This window comes from Mauremys mutica, chromosome 4, assembly GCF_020497125.1.
Source record: "Mauremys mutica isolate MM-2020 ecotype Southern chromosome 4, ASM2049712v1, whole genome shotgun sequence".
Taxonomy (NCBI): Eukaryota; Metazoa; Chordata; order Testudines; family Geoemydidae; genus Mauremys; species Mauremys mutica.
The window spans coordinates 132,314,112-132,336,097 of NC_059075.1; the positions used below are offsets into that span (position 1 = coordinate 132,314,112).

General features: G+C 50.8%; 1 protein-coding gene across 1 annotated transcript in view; it reads left to right on the forward strand.

Moving 5' to 3' along the window:
* Window positions 1–21,986, forward strand: part of LOC123369064 (60S ribosomal protein L10a-like) — a 35,984-nt gene that overhangs the window by 8,322 nt on the left and 5,676 nt on the right. The gene's annotated exons all lie outside the window — the stretch shown is intronic.

The window sequence follows — 21,986 nt, forward strand, 5'->3', positions numbered from 1 at the left end:
TGGGCTTTGTAAATCTTCAGAGGCAGCTAGAGCAAATGCCCCCTTCATGCCCACGCCACACTGATTACTAGGTTATAAGGTTGGGGGCAGGGTTTGTGTCTGATGCACCTTCTAGGTGATTGAAAAAATAACATTTGACCTTTCCAGCGGGACAGGGCCAGCAACTCAGCTCATGGATGGAGCATGGTACTGGGGAGTTCATGGTCTGCTTTAGAAAAAAAAAAACAGGAGTACTTGTGGCACCTTAAAGACTAACAAATTTATTGTAGCATGAGCTTTCGTGAGCTAAAGCTCACTTCTTCGGATGCATAGAATGGAACACACAGACAGGAGATATTTATACATACAGAGAACATGAAAAGGTGGAAGTATGCATACCAACAGGCAGAGTCTAATCAATTGAGATGAGCTATCGTTAGCAGGAGGAAAAAAAACTTTTTGAAGTGATAATTAAGATGGCCCATAGAAGGTGTGAGGAGAACTTAACATAGGGAAATAGATTCAATTGGTGTAATGACCCAACCATTCCCAGTCTTTATTTAGACCACAGTTAATGGTATCTAGTTTGCATATTAATTCAAGTTCAGCAGTCTCTCTTTGGAGTCTGTTTTTGAAGTTTTTTTGTTGCAAAATTGCCACCTTCAAGTCTGTCACTGAGTGGTTAGGAAGGTTGAAGTGTTCTCCCACTGGTTTTTGAATGTTATGATTCCTGATGTCAGATTTGTGTCCATTTATTCTTTTGCGTAGAGACTGTCCGGTTTGGCCAATGTACATGGCAGAGGGGCATTGCTGGCACATGATGGCATATATCACGTTGGTAGATGTGCAGATACAGACTAACACGGCTGCTACTCTGAAACCGGTCTGCTTTAGATCTGCTTTAACAGGCATACAATTAAAAATACAGCTGATGTGCATTAACCTGGGCTCTCCCCTTTTGGCTTCTTGCTCACAACTAGGGGGCCCGCTTATGTGAAGGGTTTGGGTAAGACCTGATCCAGCAACCTTAATAGCAAAGGTGCTGTCTCTGGGGGATGAACTGCATGGAACAGAACACCTCCCTTCCCCCACCCCCGATAGGTTTGTTCAAGAGTTAATAGGTTAAAGTATGTGGATGTTTGGCCTCTTGCCCTCTAATATGGGGGTGTGTCTGCACCCCTGTGGTATTGGGGTGTGTGGGGCAGCAGGCTCTCATGCCAGGTCCCTTTGCTGCTCTGAGCCCTGTGGAAGCAACAGCTGGAGGCAGCAGTGCCACTGTGGGGTGGATGGGGGAGGGGAGGGGAGGGAGGATGGAAGGGAGGCTGTCTCTACTCTCAGCTGGAGGAGAGAAGCTCTGAACCACTTCAGTGGGTATCCTATCTTGTGTTTGTGGCAGTTATCCATGCAAATTTCTGATCGGCCCAAAGTGGCTGCCAGTAGCAATGAGTTCCACAGCACTATACATTGAAGAAAAAGCCACAGTCTATAGGAGGGTGTCCTATTTACTTTCCCCAAACCATCTATTTTATATATTTTGGTCATGTCCCCTCTTTTCTATCTTTGAAAAGCCTGACCCTTCAGTTTAATCTCGCCACGCTGGTGTATCTGTCGTTGTTGTTACCCTTAGCTGACCTCCTATTTCTGTCTAATTCTTTGATTATCTATTTACTTGTTGCTCTTCCTCCACGTTGGATCATGAAAACAAGCCCTTCCCTAGTATGTACTGTTTTGGTTGCAACTTCTAAGGAAGTGAATATTTAAGTTTTTTATGTAAATAAAATTGTACTACACCCTTTTTTGGCTAAATCTTACCTTTTGTGTCTAACCTATCTCATTGTGTTGCTAATGGATTAGAGAAGACAGAATTCAGCAGAGAGGGAGCCAGATCGGTGGTCTGGACTCCTGGGTTCTGTTCTCTAGTTTTGTTACTGACTCCTCAGTAATTGACTTGAGCTCTCTGTACTGCCATTTCTCCATTTTAAAATGGGGATAATGATATTGACCAACCTTTGGAAAGAGCTTTAAAACAGCCAGGCACTAGATTTTAAAGATGGATGTTTAATGCCCATGCATAGAAGCCAACTGGAAAATGCTGAGAGCTACAGGTAGAACTCACTACACAGGTGTGAAAGTATTTATAAAGAGTGATGCTGCTCCATTTTATTGCTTATTAACTGCACCTGTGACTTGGCTTCTGCCTATTGCAGATCTTGGGACTCTAACTCAGGTACTTGGTTCCTCTCACCCTAATGTCTGAGTATCTTTCTTGTATTTATCCTTGAAACATGCCTGTGAGGGAGGGCTGGGCTATTTCCATTGTACACGGTGGGAGCTGAGGCACACAGAGGCTAAGTGACTTGCCTAAGGTCGCCAGGAGTTGGTTGTAAGGCGGGGACTTGAACCGAGGACTTCCAAATCTCTAGGCCATCTTTCCTCTCACCCACTAGTCTAATGCAGCTCAGTCCTGAACTTCAGACCCTTCCCCTGCTTGCTATTCTGTGCCCACGCTAGTGCCCTAACCCCTGGATGATCTGGCATCTGTCAGATGTTTCCTGCCTTTGCCTCCAGTTTCTCCAAAAGCTTGATGATGACCAAGGAGTGCTGTATTAAAAGGGCTTATTTTCTTTCTTAGGGCTGACTTGCTGTCTGAACTGTACAGTGGATTAGTGCAGAGCTGGCGTGACCCTAAGGCACCAAAATCAAAAGAAATGAGAGAGAGAGAGAGAGAACAGGGAGGGGGTTGGGGAGAAATCTTGCTCTCAATAAAGGCTTTAGAGTATGAAAAGAAGGGGGTGAAACTTGATAGTTACGCCTTGCAAAATGTCCAGGCAAGATCTCAATCCACCCACAGTAATTATACTTAGCTCTCATACAGCTCTGCTCAGCTCTCAAACATCTAAAAAATGTTTAATAAGTTCTAATTGTGATGAACCCTTATTATTGTTCCTAAGCTTTTATTACTAATTACTAGTATTACTGTGGCCCCCAACAACGACCAGTGCCCAGGTGTGCTAGGGACCGTACAGACAATCCAATCCTGGAAGAGTTAACAGGCCTTTTCAAGGCCATGATCTTGCAAATAAGTCAATGGGCCTATTCCCAGGTGCATAAGAGTAGGTCTTTTTATAAGTAGGGCCTTAAACATTTCTGGGGTTACTGCCTCTAAGAGAACTCAGTATGTTCTGGCAGTTCTACTTTTCTGGGTGTGGGGTGTGGAGTTTAAGCCGTAACCACCTGACCCCAAAACTTTGGGGATGTTGTGAAACATTAATACAGGTCTGAGCATCGAGGTTGTTTTGGAAGCCTGATCCAAATTTCAGGCAGCTTCTGGGGCATGGAGAGCACGTGGGAAGTGAGTAGGTAGAAGATACAGGTACAGGGAATTGTGGGATAGGTGTTGGAGGACTGTGTAAACGGGAGCCCAGCTACCTGTGCTTTTGCTGCCTCCCCATTGCAAAATGGGCAGGTAGGGATGTGGGCAGAGCTCAACACGCTCTCTGCCCCATACTCCGCTGCCGAGCCCACCAGCGTGGGTTCAGTGCATGTGTGGGTTCTGAGTGCGCATGTCTGGCAGTAACACACCAAGCCTACGGTACTATTTGCAGGACTGGGACAGGTGGGTCTAGGTGTGTCCAAAACGAAAGGCCCGGCCCCTCAGCCAAAGAGGGAGGAACTGCCCAGTCCAGGCTGCAATTGAGTACTGGGGACAACGAAGGAGAAAACAGGAATGAGTGAGGTCCAAAGGTTAAAACTCAGGGAACCAGAAGGGGACACTGAGCAGGGAACCCCAGGCAGTGCCCACTGCTGCTCAAAGGCATCTAGGGGCTTGGTGGATGCCACCCAGAGGACCTCAGCCTGGAGGCATGATACGAGGGAGCAGACACAGGCCCCACAGCTGCAGAGCACCCCCTGTCCAGCTTCCTCCTCCTGCCGTGCTGGATGGATGTCTTGGCCAGCTGAGAAGATCCCACGACATTGCAAGGCCGTGGCTGGGGCGTGCCTAGATCAGGAGGTGCAGCCAGAACTTGTGAGCATTTCGAGAGGAGCCGGAAGAGGGGGCTGAGCCTGCCGTGTGGACACACCGCCAAACTGTGCGATTTTTCTGCGTACTTCTTGGCTGCTCATCCAGGGAGCCTTTGGCTGTTCCTCCCCCTGCAGCAGCACCAGGAGGGTTGAGTGTTACCACTTTAGGATTTCAGTAGCAAGTCTCAGAAAATGCAGAGTCACTACTCCCCTTGGGCTGGGAGGTATGAGTGACTGTGTGCTCTAGGGCTGTATCTGCTCTGAGACTGCATGGGGGTTTCTCCTGCCTGGGGGCAGCTGCTCATCTTTAGCTCCTAAGGCCATCGCCCGACTGCAGCTTTAATCTTATTAAGGGAACAAGCTGCTTTATGGGCTGCAATGCGATTTGATCAGTAGGGGCAGCTGCATTATGCTGCTGGCAAGAGAGCGGGGGTCACAGGGAGGGTGATGCAGTGCTGGGGGAAAGGAAATCGGGGGCCTGTTGTGGCAGGGAATGGGGGAAAACGGGGTGGGAGGGTGCGCTAGGCCTGTAGATTGGGGGCAGTGGTGGTGCAATGCTGGGGAGAAGATATGGGGTTACTATGGAGATAGCTGCCGTATAAACATCTTGACTTGTGCTAATGAAATCCTTGAGAGACAAACATCAAGTTTTCTGGAGACAGCAGGGGGCTTCCTTTACCATTTCCATGCTGGGTCAGTACCACGTCTCCCCCCGACCCGGCAGCAGTGCCTCACCTTCCCAGGTGTGGAGCTTTACCCACTCTCCCCTTCCACGTACCAGGGGTAGCTCTTTCTTGAAGGGCTTTGAGCTCTGCTGGCAAACGGCTGGAAGGAGCCGAAAGCATTGCAAGCGCGCAGTGTTTACAAGGCGGCAACGCAGCTTATAAACAAGGGGCTTCTTTAACGGCTGGGAGCAGGGAAAGCACATTCCAGGGAGTGCGCGCCTGCTGGGAGATCAGCTTCCTGGAGCAGCCTGGCCTGACTGGGAGACAAGAAACAGCATCTTCACAAATGCTTAATCCTTGACCTCCTCAGAGCACGCTCCAAGCACGAATGCATCCTCGGGGCCCTTGGGAGGTAGGTGTGTCAGACAGGGGAAATGAGGTGCAGAGATGAAGGGATTCACCCAAGGCCAGAGACGATCGCTGGCAGAGCCACTGGGCCGTCATTCTTGGTAGCAAGCAGAACAGCACTGAGAGGCTATTGGGTGCGGTGGGAGGAGAGCCCAAGGAGGTAGAGGAGTAGCCCAGGTGGCATTACCCTGCCTGAGCTCTCCCCACCCGCCTGCTGCCTGGAGCCCCCTCATCTTGATACAGTGCCATAGAATGGTATTGCACCAAACGCATGGCCACAGAAAAGGACAATACCTTGGCCTGCTCCAGCGTCTTCTGTGGGAAGATTGGAAAGTGCCTCAGTGAACGAAGATTCACGTCAGTCCTGTGAGGCCGGGCAATTGTATATTTTACATTGCAAGTTCCTTGGGGCAGGGGCTGGCACTGACTATACTGCACCTATCATAACGGGACCCTGACTTTGCCTCCAGTAGAAATTTATAGGTAAGTTTTACATCTGGGGAAACAGGCCCAGAGAAGGGAAGGGACTTGCCCAGGTCTCCTGAGTCTCAGTCGAGCACTTGATCCCCTAGCTCACCCTCCCCTGTAATGAACACTAGCTGGGATGAGAGATGTTAGAGGCAAGGGTGTAAGGTGGAGTTTTCAGCTGAGCTTTGAAACCAGGTGGACCACTGAGGCGAAAGAGGGAAACAGGGAGGTCACAGGCTGCATGGCAGGAGCTACAGGGGAGGGTCTCGCCCTGGTGGTGGAGAGGAACGAGCTGGGATCAGATGAGGCCAAGGTCCATGAGACTGGCTCATATACCCCAAGAGAGACCCAGTGGTGCAGGGGGATGGGACCGTGTGTGTGTGAGAGAGACAATATTGTATTTCTCTCCATGCCTGAGACTCAGAGGAATTTGATTCCTTGTGGTGGGAGCAAAGGGCTAGCAGCAAACCCCTGGGTTTGATCCCTGTCTCTGCCACTGACTTCGAATGGAAGTGACTTGTCCAGGGTCATGTATTGTGGGCCTCAGTTTCCCCAGTTGTCAGAAATGGATCAGTTGGCTCCCTCCCAGGGGGAGGGGGGGCAGAGGGAGTATTGTCAGGCTTAGTTCATTAGTCTGCCAAGTGATTGGAGATCAGTGGATGGAAGGGGCTAGAGGGCTATTAGCCTGCCCAGCGCCCTGCCTGCCCCCTGCCGTGGGCTTGGCAGGGGAGGGGGCAGCGTGGCGGTGAGCTTTGTGTATATAACTGAGAAAAAGCCAGGCTGTGGGAAGGGAGCAGCCGTAAACAGATGCTGCGACAGCAGAAGAATGTCCCACTGGGCACAGCGCTGCAGCGGCAGGGAGCTCTCCCTGGGCCCACCCTCTCCACTGCCTGCTTCTCCAAAGCCACGTCCTAGGGGAGGGTCTCTCCTTCGAGAGCCCAAGACCTGTCAAAGGTAGGCGAGGAGGAGAGGCTGGGGGCAGGGCTCTGTGTGGAGGGATACTTGGAGGCAGGGGGTTATCTGCCCTGCTGTCATGAATAGTTAGTAAAGGGTTAAAGCATAGTACTGGTGGGCACCTGACCGGAGGACCAATCAGGGAAGAGATTTTGAAACTCCTAGGAGGGAACTTTTTCTCTCTGTTTGGGGGGGTCTTGGTCTTTGGCCGTTTGGAGTTCAAGAGACCAGACGAGTTAATCAAGTCCCTACAAGTTCCACCTTTCTGAACTAATTTCTTCTAGTCAAGATAGTGAGTATTAGAAAGATACTTTGTGTCCTTATCTAATAATCCTATGTTTGCAATTCTGTGTGTTTGTTATTGATTATTCTTAATTCTGTTTGTACTGGTTGTACTGAGAAAGAGAGAGGATTCTCTCCAGAACTTAGCAAGGTTATACCCTATGAGTGCCCAGCTTGGATTCATAGAGATTCTGTATTTTCTTTTGTTCTCTTAATAAATTCTTTCTTTTCTTTGGACTTGGTTAATTCCTTCCCTTGGGGAAATTCAGGGGAAGGGGAGGGGGAAGTGGGCTGCTTCCCTGTGTGTAGAGATTCAAGGCGTTTGAATCCAGGCATCTCTGTCTCCGGAGCAGGGGAGAGAGGGAAGAGGGGGGAGGTTCCTCCTCTGTGAATTGATCTGTGTTCCCAAGGGGGGAAACAGGGGTGTCCCGGCCCACGGAATTGACCGGGTGGTGGCAGCCGAAGGGGAGACCTACCCTAGGATTTTGGGGTGGGGAGAAGACATGCGGGTCCTCACTTTGAAACCGCCCAGTTTCAAGTGAGGGTAGACTCTGACATGGTGGCAGTGGTGGTATTGCACCAAACGCATGGCCACAGAAAAGGACAATACCTTGGCCTGCTCCAGCGTCTTCTGTGGGAAGATTGGAAAGTGCCTCAGTGAACGAAGATTCACGTCAGTCCTGTGAGGCCGGGCAATTGTATATTTTACATTGCAAGTTCCTTGGGGCAGGGGCTGGCACTGACTATACTGCACCTATCATAACGGGACCCTGACTTTGCCTCCAGTAGAAATTTATAGGTAAGTTTTACATCTGGGGAAACAGGCCCAGAGAAGGGAAGGGACTTGCCCAGGTCTCCTGAGTCTCAGTCGAGCACTTGATCCCCTAGCTCACCCTCCCCTGTAATGAACACTAGCTGGGATGAGAGATGTTAGAGGCAAGGGTGTAAGGTGGAGTTTTCAGCTGAGCTTTGAAACCAGGTGGACCACTGAGGCGAAAGAGGGAAACAGGGAGGTCACAGGCTGCATGGCAGGAGCTACAGGGGAGGGTCTCGCCCTGGTGGTGGAGAGGAACGAGCTGGGATCAGATGAGGCCAAGGTCCATGAGACTGGCTCATATACCCCAAGAGAGACCCAGTGGTGCAGGGGGATGGGACCGTGTGTGTGTGAGAGAGAGACAATATTGTATTTCTCTCCATGCCTGAGACTCAGAGGAATTTGATTCCTTGTGGTGGGAGCAAAGGGCTAGCAGCAAACCCCTGGGTTTGATCCCTGTCTCTGCCACTGACTTCGAATGGAAGTGACTTGTCCAGGGTCATGTATTGTGGGCCTCAGTTTCCCCAGTTGTCAGAAATGGATCAGTTGGCTCCCTCCCAGGGGGAGGGGGGGCAGAGGGAGTATTGTCAGGCTTAGTTCATTAGTCTGCCAAGTGATTGGAGATCAGTGGATGGAAGGGGCTAGAGGGCTATTAGCCTGCCCAGCGCCCTGCCTGCCCCCTGCCGTGGGCTTGGCAGGGGAGGGGGCAGCGTGGCGGTGAGCTTTGTGTATATAACTGAGAAAAAGCCAGGCTGTGGGAAGGGAGCAGCCGTAAACAGATGCTGCGACAGCAGAAGAATGTCCCACTGGGCACAGCGCTGCAGCGGCAGGGAGCTCTCCCTGGGCCCACCCTCTCCACTGCCTGCTTCTCCAAAGCCACGTCCTAGGGGAGGGTCTCTCCTTCGAGAGCCCAAGACCTGTCAAAGGTAGGCGAGGAGGAGAGGCTGGGGGCAGGGCTCTGTGTGGAGGGATACTTGGAGGCAGGGGGTTATCTGCCCTGCTGTCATGAATAGTTAGTAAAGGGTTAAAGCATAGTACTGGTGGGCACCTGACCGGAGGACCAATCAGGGAAGAGATTTTGAAACTCCTAGGAGGGAACTTTTTCTCTCTGTTTGGGGGGGTCTTGGTCTTTGGCCGTTTGGAGTTCAAGAGACCAGACGAGTTAATCAAGTCCCTACAAGTTCCACCTTTCTGAACTAATTTCTTCTAGTCAAGATAGTGAGTATTAGAAAGATACTTTGTGTCCTTATCTAATAATCCTATGTTTGCAATTCTGTGTGTTTGTTATTGATTATTCTTAATTCTGTTTGTACTGGTTGTACTGAGAAAGAGAGAGGATTCTCTCCAGAACTTAGCAAGGTTATACCCTATGAGTGCCCAGCTTGGATTCATAGAGATTCTGTATTTTCTTTTGTTCTCTTAATAAATTCTTTCTTTTCTTTGGACTTGGTTAATTCCTTCCCTTGGGGAAATTCAGGGGAAGGGGAGGGGGAAGTGGGCTGCTTCCCTGTGTGTAGAGATTCAAGGCGTTTGAATCCAGGCATCTCTGTCTCCGGAGCAGGGGAGAGAGGGAAGAGGGGGGAGGTTCCTCCTCTGTGAATTGATCTGTGTTCCCAAGGGGGGAAACAGGGGTGTCCCGGCCCACGGAATTGACCGGGTGGTGGCAGCCGAAGGGGAGACCTACCCTAGGATTTTGGGGTGGGGAGAAGACATGCGGGTCCTCACTTTGAAACCGCCCAGTTTCAAGTGAGGGTAGACTCTGACATGGTGGCAGTGGTGTTTCGGACCCAGAGAGAGAGGCAAGGCTTTTCTACCAGAGGCACTCTGAGGCAGTTTCAGGGTTAGAAGTATTTTCAGTTTTTTGCAGGGCTTTCTGTTACAAAGCCCTCCTGTGGAGCGGTACTTGCGTCCATTGTGATACGAGGTACCACTCAGGATTCCTGAGGTGGGGGGAAGTGCTCGCCAAAGTACATTCCCATCCAACAGGAAAAACAGGTTTGGGGGGGGGAGAGAGAAACCCTCCAGCCAGGTTTTTTTTTTCTCCCTGTGTCTTTTGAAAGGATCAGGAGACAGGAGAACACAGATCACTGAGGAAATAGACCAGATTTTTCTCAAGGGTATTGTTAGCAGCAGCCTTTCAGCTGGGCTGCTGGGTACAGCAACTCAGAGCAGAGTGAGACAGAGAAATTTTTTTTTTAACTCTTTCCCTCTTTCTCAGTACAAACCAGTAACATTACACAAACCACAATTTGCTATACAAAGGATTGATTTCTCTTTCTTTACTCAAGTTATCATAGGCAGGGGTAGGGACTGTCAAGCAACACATACGGTTCACTGACTGCAGAGGGGTGTGGCCAGCACCTGAAGGCACAGACATGACTGACTCAAAGACCGAACTGGAAATTGCTCAAGTAAATTTAAAAATCCTACAGGCACAAAAAGAGAAGGAGGAAGCTGCCCATCAGAGAGAGATGGAAAAACTAGAAGCTAACCAAAAAGCCAAAGAGGCAGAACACAGGAGGGCGATGGCAGCCAAAGAGGCTGACCGGGCAACCAAAGAGTTAGAGCTACGAATCCAGACACAGGCTTTGGAATTAGAAAAAGCTAAACAGCAAACTCCACCCAATCCAATCCCTCTTCAACCTACTGATCAACCTTCTCGGAGAAAATTTCCCGCCTACAGGGCCGGGGATGATGTTGAGGCCTTTTTAGAAAACTTTGAGAGGGCCTGTATTGGATACCATCTTCCTAAAGATCAATACATGCTGAAGCTGAGGTCACAGCTCAGCGGACAATTATCCCTGGAGGTAGCTGAAATGCCTATGGGCCAAATGAACGACTTTCAACTATTCCTAACCAAGGCCAGACTCAGAATGGGCATCACCCCTGATCACGCCCGTCAGCGTTTCAGAAACCAGAAATGGACACCGGAGGAGTCATTTCCAAAACACGCCTCCTACATTGAAAAGCATTTTTCTTCCTGGTTAGCAGGAGCCAATGTTCAAACCATGGACGAGCTAACCCTCCTGATGATGATGGAGCAGTTCTTGGATGGTGTTCCTGAGAACATTAGACGCTACATCCAAGATGGTAAACCAAAAACTCTCACTGAGGCAGGAGAGATTGGAGCCAGATGGATGGCATCGGTAGACAACACGACAGCTACTGCCAAGGGGAGCGAATCCAACAGGGTACACAGCGACACTAAACCCTACCGTCGCGGACCAATCAAACCCACACCTACAACCCACGGACAGTCACACTCTACCTCTTCTTCTACCTCACCAGTCTCCAGTAGACCAACACAAACCGGTGACCCATCAACTGGGCGATGTTTTCAATGCAATGATTTGGGGCATATCAAAGCCAAATGCCCAAAGAACCTAAACCGAGTGCAACTCCTTGCACCTTCACACCAAGGAAAGCTGGACATAGATGTATCTCAAATACCCTTAGAACATAGGGAAACTTTGAGAGTGGATGAAAAGGAGATCATCGCATGGAGAGACACTGCAGCACATGTGTCAGCTATCCACCGAACCTTCGTGGACCCCAAATTCATCAACCAGAAAACCAAAGTGACAATTCGACCCTTCATGTCAAAACCTGTAACATTACCTACAGTGCGTTTACCTGTCCAGTACAAGGGCTGGTCAGGGAAGTGGACTTTTGCTGTCTATGACAACCATGCGATTCCCATGCTACTGGGGAACGACTTGGCCCGACACATTGAACAGCAAAAAACAGAGGGAGTGGTTACACGCAGCCAAGCCAGACGAGCTGCCGGACCCATCCCTGTTCCTGAGCCATCCACCGGGACCCCGTCTGTGTTACCAGAGACCCAGACAGAGGTGGTGGAACCGGATCCCAGGCCAACACCGACAGCAGCCATGGTTCATCCAGTCCCAGAACCGGAACTGGAAGGGCACCCAGCGCCAGCACCGGCGCCAGCTATTACAACTCCACCGCCAGAGGGCGACAACGGGCCTGAACTGGAAAAACCAGCAGACAACCCTACCCAAGAGGCTCAGCCGGAGCCTGAAATGACGCCTTGTGCACCAGCGGAGAGCGGTTCACAGTCAACGGAAACAACCTCATCACCTACATCGCTCCCAGAGGAACTGGTGTCTCCCGCCTCAAGGGAACAGTTCCAAGCAGAGCAGGAAGCCGATGACAGCCTCAAAAAAGCATGGGCGGCGGCACGCAGCAACCCACCGCCTCTCAGCTCTACTACCCGATCCCGGTTCGTTGTGGAGAAAGGACTTTTATACAAGGAATGTCTTTCTGGTGGACACCAGGAGGGTTGGCATCCTCAAAAACGGTTGCTCGTTCCGACCAAGTACCGGGAAAAGCTCTTAAGCTTAGCCCATGATCACCCTAGTGGCCATTCTGGGGTGAAACGAAGCAAAGACAGGTTGGGAAGGTCCTTTGACTGACGAGTTAATCAAGTCCCTACAAGTTCCACCTTTCTGAACTAATTTCTTCTAGTCAAGATAGTGAGTATTAGAAAGATACTTTGTGTCCTTATCTAATAATCCTATGTTTGCAATTCTGTGTGTTTGTTATTGATTATTCTTAATTCTGTTTGTACTGGTTGTACTGAGAAAGAGAGAGGATTCTCTCCAGAACTTAGCAAGGTTATACCCTATGAGTGCCCAGCTTGGATTCATAGAGATTCTGTATTTTCTTTTGTTCTCTTAATAAATTCTTTCTTTTCTTTGGACTTGGTTAATTCCTTCCCTTGGGGAAATTCAGGGGAAGGGGAGGGGGAAGTGGGCTGCTTCCCTGTGTGTAGAGATTCAAGGCGTTTGAATCCAGGCATCTCTGTCTCCGGAGCAGGGGAGAGAGGGAAGAGGGGGGAGGTTCCTCCTCTGTGAATTGATCTGTGTTCCCAAGGGGGGAAACAGGGGTGTCCCGGCCCACGGAATTGACCGGGTGGTGGCAGCCGAAGGGGAGACCTACCCTAGGATTTTGGGGTGGGGGGAAGACATGCGGGTCCTCACTTTGAAACCGCCCAGTTTCAAGTGAGGGTAGACTCTGACACCTGCACACCCAGGGCCTGCCTTGCGGCTCCAGGCTTCCAGGGAGTCTCTGGCAGGGCAGCTCACAGGGGCACCCCAAAGCTCAGGACTTCTCCGGCCTCTGCTGGCAACAAGGGGCAGGGCTGGGCTTCGGCCCCTTCAGAGTGCCAGCTCTGTCTCAGGCTGGTCCCCACAGGGCCGGCTTTAGGCCAATTCAACCAATTCCCCCGAATCGGGCCCCGCGCCTAAGAGGGCCCCACACCCAAGCCCTGCCAGTGCGCTGTACCGGGGTAGCCCAGCTTCCCCAGGGGGCAATTTAAAGGGCCTGGGACTCCCAGCAGGAACTGGAGCCTCAGGCCCTTTAAATTGCCACCAGAGCCCCACTGCTGGAGCCCTGGGGGCTATTTAAAAAGTCTGGGGCTCCCCTTGCTTCTACTGCCCCGGCCCTTTAAATAGCCCCTGGAACCCCGCCACTTCCCCAGGGCTCCCGTGGCTATTTAAAGGGCCGGAGTGGTAGAAGCAGGGGAGCCCCAGGCCCTTTAATAACCCCCAGAGTCCTGGGGTAGCGGGGGGCTCCAGCTGCCTCTGCTGCCCCAGTCCTTTAAATAGCCCCCCGAGCCCTGCCACTTCCCCAGGGCTCCCATGGCTATTTAAAGGGCTGGGGCGGTGGAAGCAGGGGAACCCCGGGCCCTTTAAATAGCCCCCGAGCCCCGGGCTGCTGCTGCTACTACCCCGGTGGGGGAGGGAGGAGGAGGAGGCACTTACCGTACAGGGTGGGCTGTACCCCCTATACCCACACCCCCTGCCTGCACCCAACCCCTGCCTGCAGCCAGCCCCTGCCCGCACCAGCCCCGCACCCCCTGCCCTGTCTCCAGACAACCCCTGCCACACGCCCCTGCCTGAAGCCAGCCAGTCCCGCACTCCTCTGTCTCCAGGCCTGCCAACCCTTGCCACACCCCCCTGCGGCCCTGCCTGAAGCCAGCCAGCCCACCCCACGTCCCCCTGTCTCCAGCCAGCCCCACACACCCTTGCCCTGCTTGCAGCCAGACCCTACCTCCAGCCAGCCCCTGCCCTGCCTCCAGCCAGCCCCATGTCCACTGTGCCCTGCAGTTCCCAGGGCAGTAACCCTGCACACCTGCTTCAATGAGAGGGGCAGGGAACAGCTGGGACCCACACATGTGCACACCCTAGGGTGACCAGACAGCAAGTGTGAAAAATTGGAACAGGGGTGGGGGGTAGTAGGATCCTATATAAGAAAAAGACTCCCAAATCGGGACTGTCCGTATAAAATCGGGACATCTGGTCACCCTAGCACACCTCCAGGGAGTGGCGGGGACCCACACATGTGAAACGGAGCTCATTTCTAGTTCAGGCCCATCTTTTTAAAAAAGAACTTTAGGTAGGGTTAACGTACATCCGTATTTTCCCAGACATGTCCAGCTTTTTGGTTCTTAAATCACCATCCGGGAGGAATTTTTAAAAATACGGACGTATGGTAACCCTATTGGTACAAAAAATACATACTGTGGCACATCCCTTAAAGCAGAACTTTTTAGAGGGAACCGGTTGCTAAGAAATGAAAAGCTTTTTTTTACATGGTTTTTTTTTTTTTAGTCATCCCTGCCGGGGCCCCGCCGAAAATGTTCGAATTGGGCCCCGCACTTCCTAAAGCCGGCCCTGGGTCCCCACTCCCCTGCAGGGTTTATCCGTGGGGGGGGGGTGGAGTGGCTCATTGTGCCCAGCCTTGGCATGCAGCCCTGGAGGACTCTGCCCTGAGTGTGCCAGCACTCTGCCTGGGGGTGCAGGTGAGCTGGCAGGGGAATGACGGGGCCGGGGATGGCCTTAGAAGAGACCCTGACAGGCCACATCAGGGTACAGGCAGCTCTGGACAGGGGCAAGGGGGCTCAGAGGAATGTGTTTGTTCTCCAGCGCTGGGAAGGGATGGTGAGCTGGCATCCTCACCCAGGCTGCCCTGTATGTCTTCCTGGCAACAGAGACCACAGGGAGCAGGTGTAATGAGCAGGGGCAGAGAACTGCTCACTCCCTAGCTGGTCCAGAGAGGATCTATAGGGTGCAAACCACAAAATGGGGGCTGTGGAGAGGCCCAGAGCGGGCATGGGGTCTGGGTTAGCACGAGGAGGGCAGAGTTCCAGGTGTGGTGTGAAATGGGGTGTCTGTGACAGGCTCCCAGGGCCATAGAGATTCAGGGGATGCTACAGATCACAGTGCATCGCCCCACAGTTTCATGGGATGCCCCCCTGAAATGATGCGTGAGGCCTTTGTCCATAGCCCCATCAGCCTTGACGGAGGTGGGAGTGCCTGTGTGTTTGACTGGGTTGTAGTGGAGGCTGCTCAAAGGGGCCCTGTGTAACCCCCATTAGGGGAGCATGAGTCCTTACCTCGCTGCTGCTTCCAGCTGACGGATGTAGTTCTCTAGCTCCAGCAGGAGGAACCATTTGGAGGTGACTCCTGACCCGTCCCTCCCCTCCATTAGCTGCCCATGCCAAGGCTGGCTGGGGCTGAATTGAGTTCTTGGTCTGGCCCTAAGATCCCACTTGGGTTCTGCAGTGAGGGGATGGCATGACAAACCCATATAAGGCAGGGATGCAAAACTGATTGCAAGACTGTACTCAAAGAGTAGTTACCAATGGGTTTGCTGTCAAACTGGGAGGATGTATCCTGAAGGGTTTCACAGGGTTCTGTCCTTGGTCTGGTATTATGCAATGTTTTCATTAATGATTCCAGAACTGGAGAGGAGAGCATGCTTATAACATTTGCAGGTGACACTAAGCTGGGAGGCTTACTAGCACTTTGGAAGAGAGGGTTAGAATTCGAAACAACCTTGACAAAGGATCTGAAATCAACAAGATGAAAGTCAATAAAAACAAGTGAAACGTACTGCACTGAGGACAAAAAAAAATCAAATGCACAATTATAAAATGGGGAATAATGGGCTGGGCAGCAGTACTGCAAAAAAAGGATCTGGGGGTTACTGTAGGTCACTAATTGAATGAATCAACAATGTGATGCAGTTGCAAGAAAGGCTTCTATCCTAGTGTGTGTTAACAGGAGTGTTGTATGTAAAACACAGGAGATTATTGTCCAGCTCTAGTTGGCACTAGTGAGGCCTCAGCTGGAGTGTTGTGTGTAGTTTCGGACACCAGACTTTAAGAAAGATGTAGACACATTGTAGAGAGACCAGAGGAGAGCAACAAGATAAACATTTTAGAAAACTTGACTTAGGAGGAAGGGTTAAAAATGAGCACGTTCAGTGTTGAGAAAAGAAGTCTGAAGGGGGACTAAGGGCTGTTGTCAAGAGGACAGTGATCACTTGTTCTCCTGAAGGTAGGCCAAGAAGTAATGGGCTCAGTGCCGCAACAAGGGCAAGGCGAGTGAGGTACTTGCCTTGGGCGTGCAAAGCAGAGGGGCGCAGCTCTACCGCGATTGGCGGCGCTTCAGTGGCACTTCTTCGGCGCCGCCACTTCAGCGGCAGATCCTTCTCTCCAAGAGGGACTCGGAGACTTGCTGCCGAAAAATGAAGTGGCGATGGCAATTCAGCGGCAGGTCCTTCCCTCCAACAGGGACTCAGGGACCCGCCGCCGAAGTGCCCTGGAGACCCATGGTGGGGGACCCCCCCCCCCGCCGAATTACCACCAAAGCGGGACCTGCTGCCGAAGTGCAGCCGGGTCTTCGGTGGTAATTTGGTGGCGGGTCCCACCGCGGGTCTCCGGGGCACTTCGGTGGCGGGTCCTGGAACGGAAGGGCCCCCCGCCACCGAATTACCGCCGAAGACCTGGCTGCACTTTGGCGGCGGGTCCCTGTTGAAGGGAAGGATCTGCCGCTGAATTGCCATCGCCACTGCCAGCAAAGACCGGGAGTGGAGGAAGCTCTGGGGGCCCAGGCCCTGCAAGAGTTTTCCGGGGCCCCTGGAGCGAGTGAAGGACCCCGCTCCAGGGGCCCCAGAAAACTCTTGTGGGGGCCCCTGCGGGGCCCGGGGAAAATTGCCCGTCTTGCTCCCCCCTCTGGGTGGCCCTGCATGACCCCAGTGGAAGATCTGGTTCCTAGGATATACAAATGGTTCCCTTTCTCTCGCCTTTGGACACCACCCCTCCCACTACCACTCTGCCACTCCCTTGGTGTCAGCTGAGTTCTGTCCCTATGATGTTACCCTGTGAATCAAAGAAAACAGATGTGATCAGATTACTGAATGGAAAAACTTGACCTTCTGGTTTGGGGGGTTTTCCCCCTCATGGTTCCTATTTTTAATATAATGACTGTGAGCCCTGAAGAGGAATTTATCCAGAATCTCTCTGACTCTGCCTGGAGCAATTGTTAAAACCAGTGCTCATGCCAAGTGTCGGGGGTCAAGGAACCAACCCAAATACATCCCAAGTCTCACACAGTTCTGCCTTCCAATTCTAGCCCTGGGAACGAAACAACACGTGGGAATAAGACATGCATGTTGTGGCAGAGCTCTGACCTTGCTCCCGTGGATCCTGTGCTTCTAGGCGGTTTATGCTAGCCTCAGTGGCTCACTGTGACCCTCCACGTAGCCCTTCTCTCTCTAGGGCCAGGGTTACAGTCTACTGAGCCCTTTTCATCATAGGCTGCAAGGAGGTTGGTGAGAGAACTCCCACAGTCTCTGTTGAGCCTCCTGTCCTGACAGGGGCCTGACTTCCCCTCTCAGGAGATGTTCCTGTAGTGGTGGGTTGGGGGGAACCCGGGCCCGCCCTCTACTCCGGGTTCCAGCCCAGGGACCCTAATGGTAGCAGTTGTTGGCAGCCAACCTTTCACTGCCAGAGTTGCTACATTTCCCTGGGCCACTTCCCCACAGCTCTCCTGCTTCTCCCTTCTTCACCCTTACCTTAGGGCTCCTTTAACGATGGTTTGAGGGTGTCTTCAGTAACCAGCCCTTCAGCCGCACTTCCTCTCCTCTGGCTCCCTCACTCCCCTGCCTGATTGGAGTGAGCCTTTTTTATAGTATCAGCAGGGCCTTAATTAGAGTCAGGTGGTCACATTAACTGAAAGGCCTCACCTGACTCGTTACAGGTTCATTAGAGTCAGGTGTTCTCATTAGCCTGGAGCAGCCCCTGCTCTGGTCAGTCAGGGAACAGAAAACTGTTAATCCAGTGGCCAGTATATCTGCCTTCTGCTATTCTGCTGTACCCACCTGGCCTGGGTCTATCACAATGTATAATGTATATGTATGTGGATGCATGCCCACGAACACAGGTCCACATACATTGTGCACATAGAAGTACAGGCATCTACATTTTCACACTGACATGCTCACACCTTTGCATGCGTTATCCATGTTTACACACAAAATACACACACACAGGCACCACACAGATGCAAATGAACACAGATGAACAACGCACATGCAGATGCCCAGGCACACGCACAGACATATGGAGCTACACAGACATTCCTTGTGTACGCAGCCATTAATAGACAGGCATCAGCACATATGCACCTATAGACACATATCACACCCGTAGACATACCTGCGCGTAGGTACACAAGCACATCAGCTTGCACACCCACATACATAGATGCCCGTGATCAGATATACACACACTTGAACAAATTTGATAGAAGCTGGGAATGGGCAATATGGGGTGGATCACTCGATGATTACTGTTCTAGTCATTCCCTCTGGGGCACCTGGCATTGGCCACTGTCAGAAGACAGGATACTGGGCTAGATGGTCCTTTGGTCTGAGGCAGTATGGCCGTTCTTATGTACTATCGGTATGACAAGGGAATATTATAAACAGACACATTAATTTCCCTAAAGTATGCATCAGACCTTTAATTATTTTAATTTCCAGTCATTTTCAAGATCCAATTTGAAGCTGCAAAGAATCCTGTGGCACCTTACAGACTAACAGACGTTTTGCAGCATGAGCGTTCGTGGGTGAATACCCACTTCATCGGATGCATGTAGTGGAAATTTCCAGGGGCAGGTATATATATGCAAGCAAGAAGCAAGCTAGAGATAACGAGGTTAGTTCAATCAGGGAGGATGAGGCCCTGTTCTAGCAGTAGAGGTCTGAAAACCAAGGGAGGAGAAACTGGTTCTGTAGTTGGCAAGCCATTGTTTAATCCTGAGCTGATGGTGTCAAATTTGCAGATGAACTGAAGCTCAGCGGTTTCCCTTTGAAGTCTGGTCCTGAAGTTTTTTTGCTGCAGGATGGCAACCTTAAGATCTGCTATTGTGTGGCCAGGGAGGTTGAAGTGTTCTCCTACAGGTTTTTGTATATTGCCATTCCTAATATCTGATTTGTGTCCATTTATCCTTTTCCTTAGAGACTGTCCAGTTTGGCCGATGTACATAGCAGAGGGGCATTGCTGGCATATGATGGCGTATATTACATTGGTGGACGTGCAGGTGAATGAACCAGTGATGGTGTGGCTGATCTGGTTAGGTCCTGTGATGGTGTCGCTGGTGTAGATATGTGGGCAGAGTTGGCATCGAGGTTTGTTGCATGGATTGGTTCCTGAGCTAGAGTTACTATGGTGTGATGTGCAGTTATTGGTGAGAATATGCTTCAGGTTGTCTGTGGGCGAGGACTGGCCTGCCACCCAAGGCCTGTGAAAGTGTGGGATCATTGTCCAGGATGGGTTGTAGATACCTGATGATGTGTTGGAGGAGTTTTAGCTGGGGACTGTATGTGATGGCCAGTGGAGTCCTGTTGGTTTCTTTCTTGGGTTTGTCTTGCAGTAGGAGGCTTCTGGGTACACGTCTGGCTCTGTTGATCTGTTTCCTTATTTCCTCGTGCGGGTACTGTAGTTTTGAGAATGCTTGGTGGAGATTTTGTAGGTGTTGGTCTCTGTCTGAGGGGTTAGAGTAGATGCGGTTGTACCTCAGTGCTTGGCAATGGATCTTGTGGTGTGCCCGGGATGGAAGCTGGAGGCATGAAGGTAGGCACAGCGGTCGGTAGGTTTTTGGTATAGGGTGGTGTTAATGTGACCATCACTTATTTGCACCGTGGTGTCTAGAAAGTGGACCTCCCGTGTAGATTGGTCCAGGCTGAGGTTGATGGTGGGGTGGAAGCTGTTGAAATCGTGGTGGAATTTTTCCAGAGTCTCCTTCCCATGGGTCCAGATGATGAAGATGTCATCAATGTAGCGTAGGTAGAGAAGGGGCGTGAGTGGACGGGAGCTGAGGAAGCGTTGTTCCAGGTCGGCCATAAAAATATTGGCATATTGTGGGGCCATGCGGGTGCCCATAGCGGTGCCACTGATCTGGAGATATATACTGCCATCAAATTTGAAATAGTTGTGTGTGAGGATAAAGGCACAGAGCTCAGCAACCAGTTGTGTTGTGGCATCATCAGGGATACTGTTCCTGACAGCTTGTATTCCATCTGTGTGTGGGATGTTTGTGTAGAGAGCCTCTACATCCATGGTGGCTAGAATGGTGTTTTCACCAATGCATTGTAGTTTCCTCAGGAAATCAGTGGTGTCACGGAGATAGCTGGGAGTGCTGGTGGCATAGGGTCTGAGTAGAGAATCCACATATCCAGACAGTCCTTCAGTAAGAGTGCCAATGCCCGAGATGATGGGGCATCCAGGATTTCCGGGTTTGTGGATCTTGGGTAGTAGATAGAATAACCCTGGTCGGGGCTCTAAGGGTATGTTGATTTGTTCCGGTGTTGGTGTAGGGAGTGTCCTGAGTAGATGATGCAGTTTCTTAGTGTATTCCTATCCTCAGTGGGATCTGAGGGAAGTGGCCTGTAGAATTTGGTATTGGAGAGTTGTCTGGCAGCCTCCTTTTGGTCGTCAGACCTGTTCATGATGACTACAGCACCTCCTTTATCAGCCTCTTTGATTATAATGTCAGGACGGTTTCTGAGGCTGTGGATGGCATTGCGTTCTGCACGACTTAGGTTATGAGGCAAGCGATGCTGTTTTTCCACAATTTCTGCCTGTGCACGTCGGCGGAAGCATTCAATGTATAGGTCTAGACTGTCATTTCGACCCTCAGGAGGAGTCCATGTGGAGTTCTTCTTCTTGTGCTGTTGGTGGGAGGGTAACTGTGTATCAGTGCGCTGTTCAGTGTTGCCCTGAAAGTATTCTTTGAGTCAGAGACGGCGAAAGTAGGCTTCCAGACCGCCGCAGAACTGTATCATGTTGGTGGGGGTGGCAGGGCAGGGCAGAGAGTCTCTGAGATAGGACAGACTTTTCTTCTGGGCTGAGTGTGTGGTTGGATAGATTGACGATATTGCTGGGTGGGTTAGGGGTACCACGGTTGTGGCCCCATGTAGCAGGCAGGAGTTTAGACAGCTTACAGTCCTTTTTCCTTTGTAGAGAGGTGAAGTGACTAATGTAGATCTCCTGTCTTATTTTAGTGAAGTCCATTTGTATGGAAGTTTGGTTATTAATGAAAGTCTCCAGGTTGGAGAGCTCTTTTTTGATGTTTTCCTGTTTGCTGTATAGGATGCTGATCAGGTGGTTCCTCAGTTTCTTTGATAAAGTATGGCATAATCTCTCACTGTGGTCTGTGTAGTATGTAGATAGCAGTGGATTTTTTACCTTTAGTCCATTTGGTATGATGTCCATCTGTTTGCATTTGGAAAGGAAGATGATATCTGTCTATATTTGTGCAAGTTTCTTCATGAGGCTGATGGATTTCTTTGAAGCTAACTCCTGCCTTTGTTCTCAGCCTAATACAGTTTCCTTGAAGCATGTGGTTTATGGGAAATCTTGGACAATGCAGTTAATTTCTCCCACCTCAGGCAGTGAGAGTCAATAAAGTCAGTTTCATTTTTTTCTTATGGTCCATTCCATTTTGTGGTATGCACGACTCTTTGAGCTGCAAGTCAGCGAAGACATTTCCTTCCTTACAAACAGCTGTTTCCAACAAGCTTTTTAAAGAACAGAGTAATAGAAAGATGGTTTCTATTGTTCTTAAAAAACCACCTGTGTGTTAAACCAGATTCGGTCTGACAGGTGACAATGTTCCTCTACTACTCGAGCAAGTCTCTGCCCTAGGACTGTAACAGCGGCTTTCTGTGATATTTGTGCATGATGTCATAGATCCATGCTCACTGATATTTCACACATATCCTATGCACATTCCAATCCGGACACATGCTCTCACACCCCCACACCCGCCAAACAGACATGATCATTCACATGCACATTGCACACACATGTACACACATACATATATGCACCCGTCTCTCACACACAGACACATGCAAACTCATAGACGTATGCCTATGCTCATACCAATGCAGTATTTTTGGACTGAAACTGACCTGTGCTCACTAAGGGTACGGCTACATGGCAAAAAAAGTCCAAACTCCAGCAATGAGTCTCAGAGCCCAGGTCAACTGTCTCAGGCTCACACAACGGGGCTAAC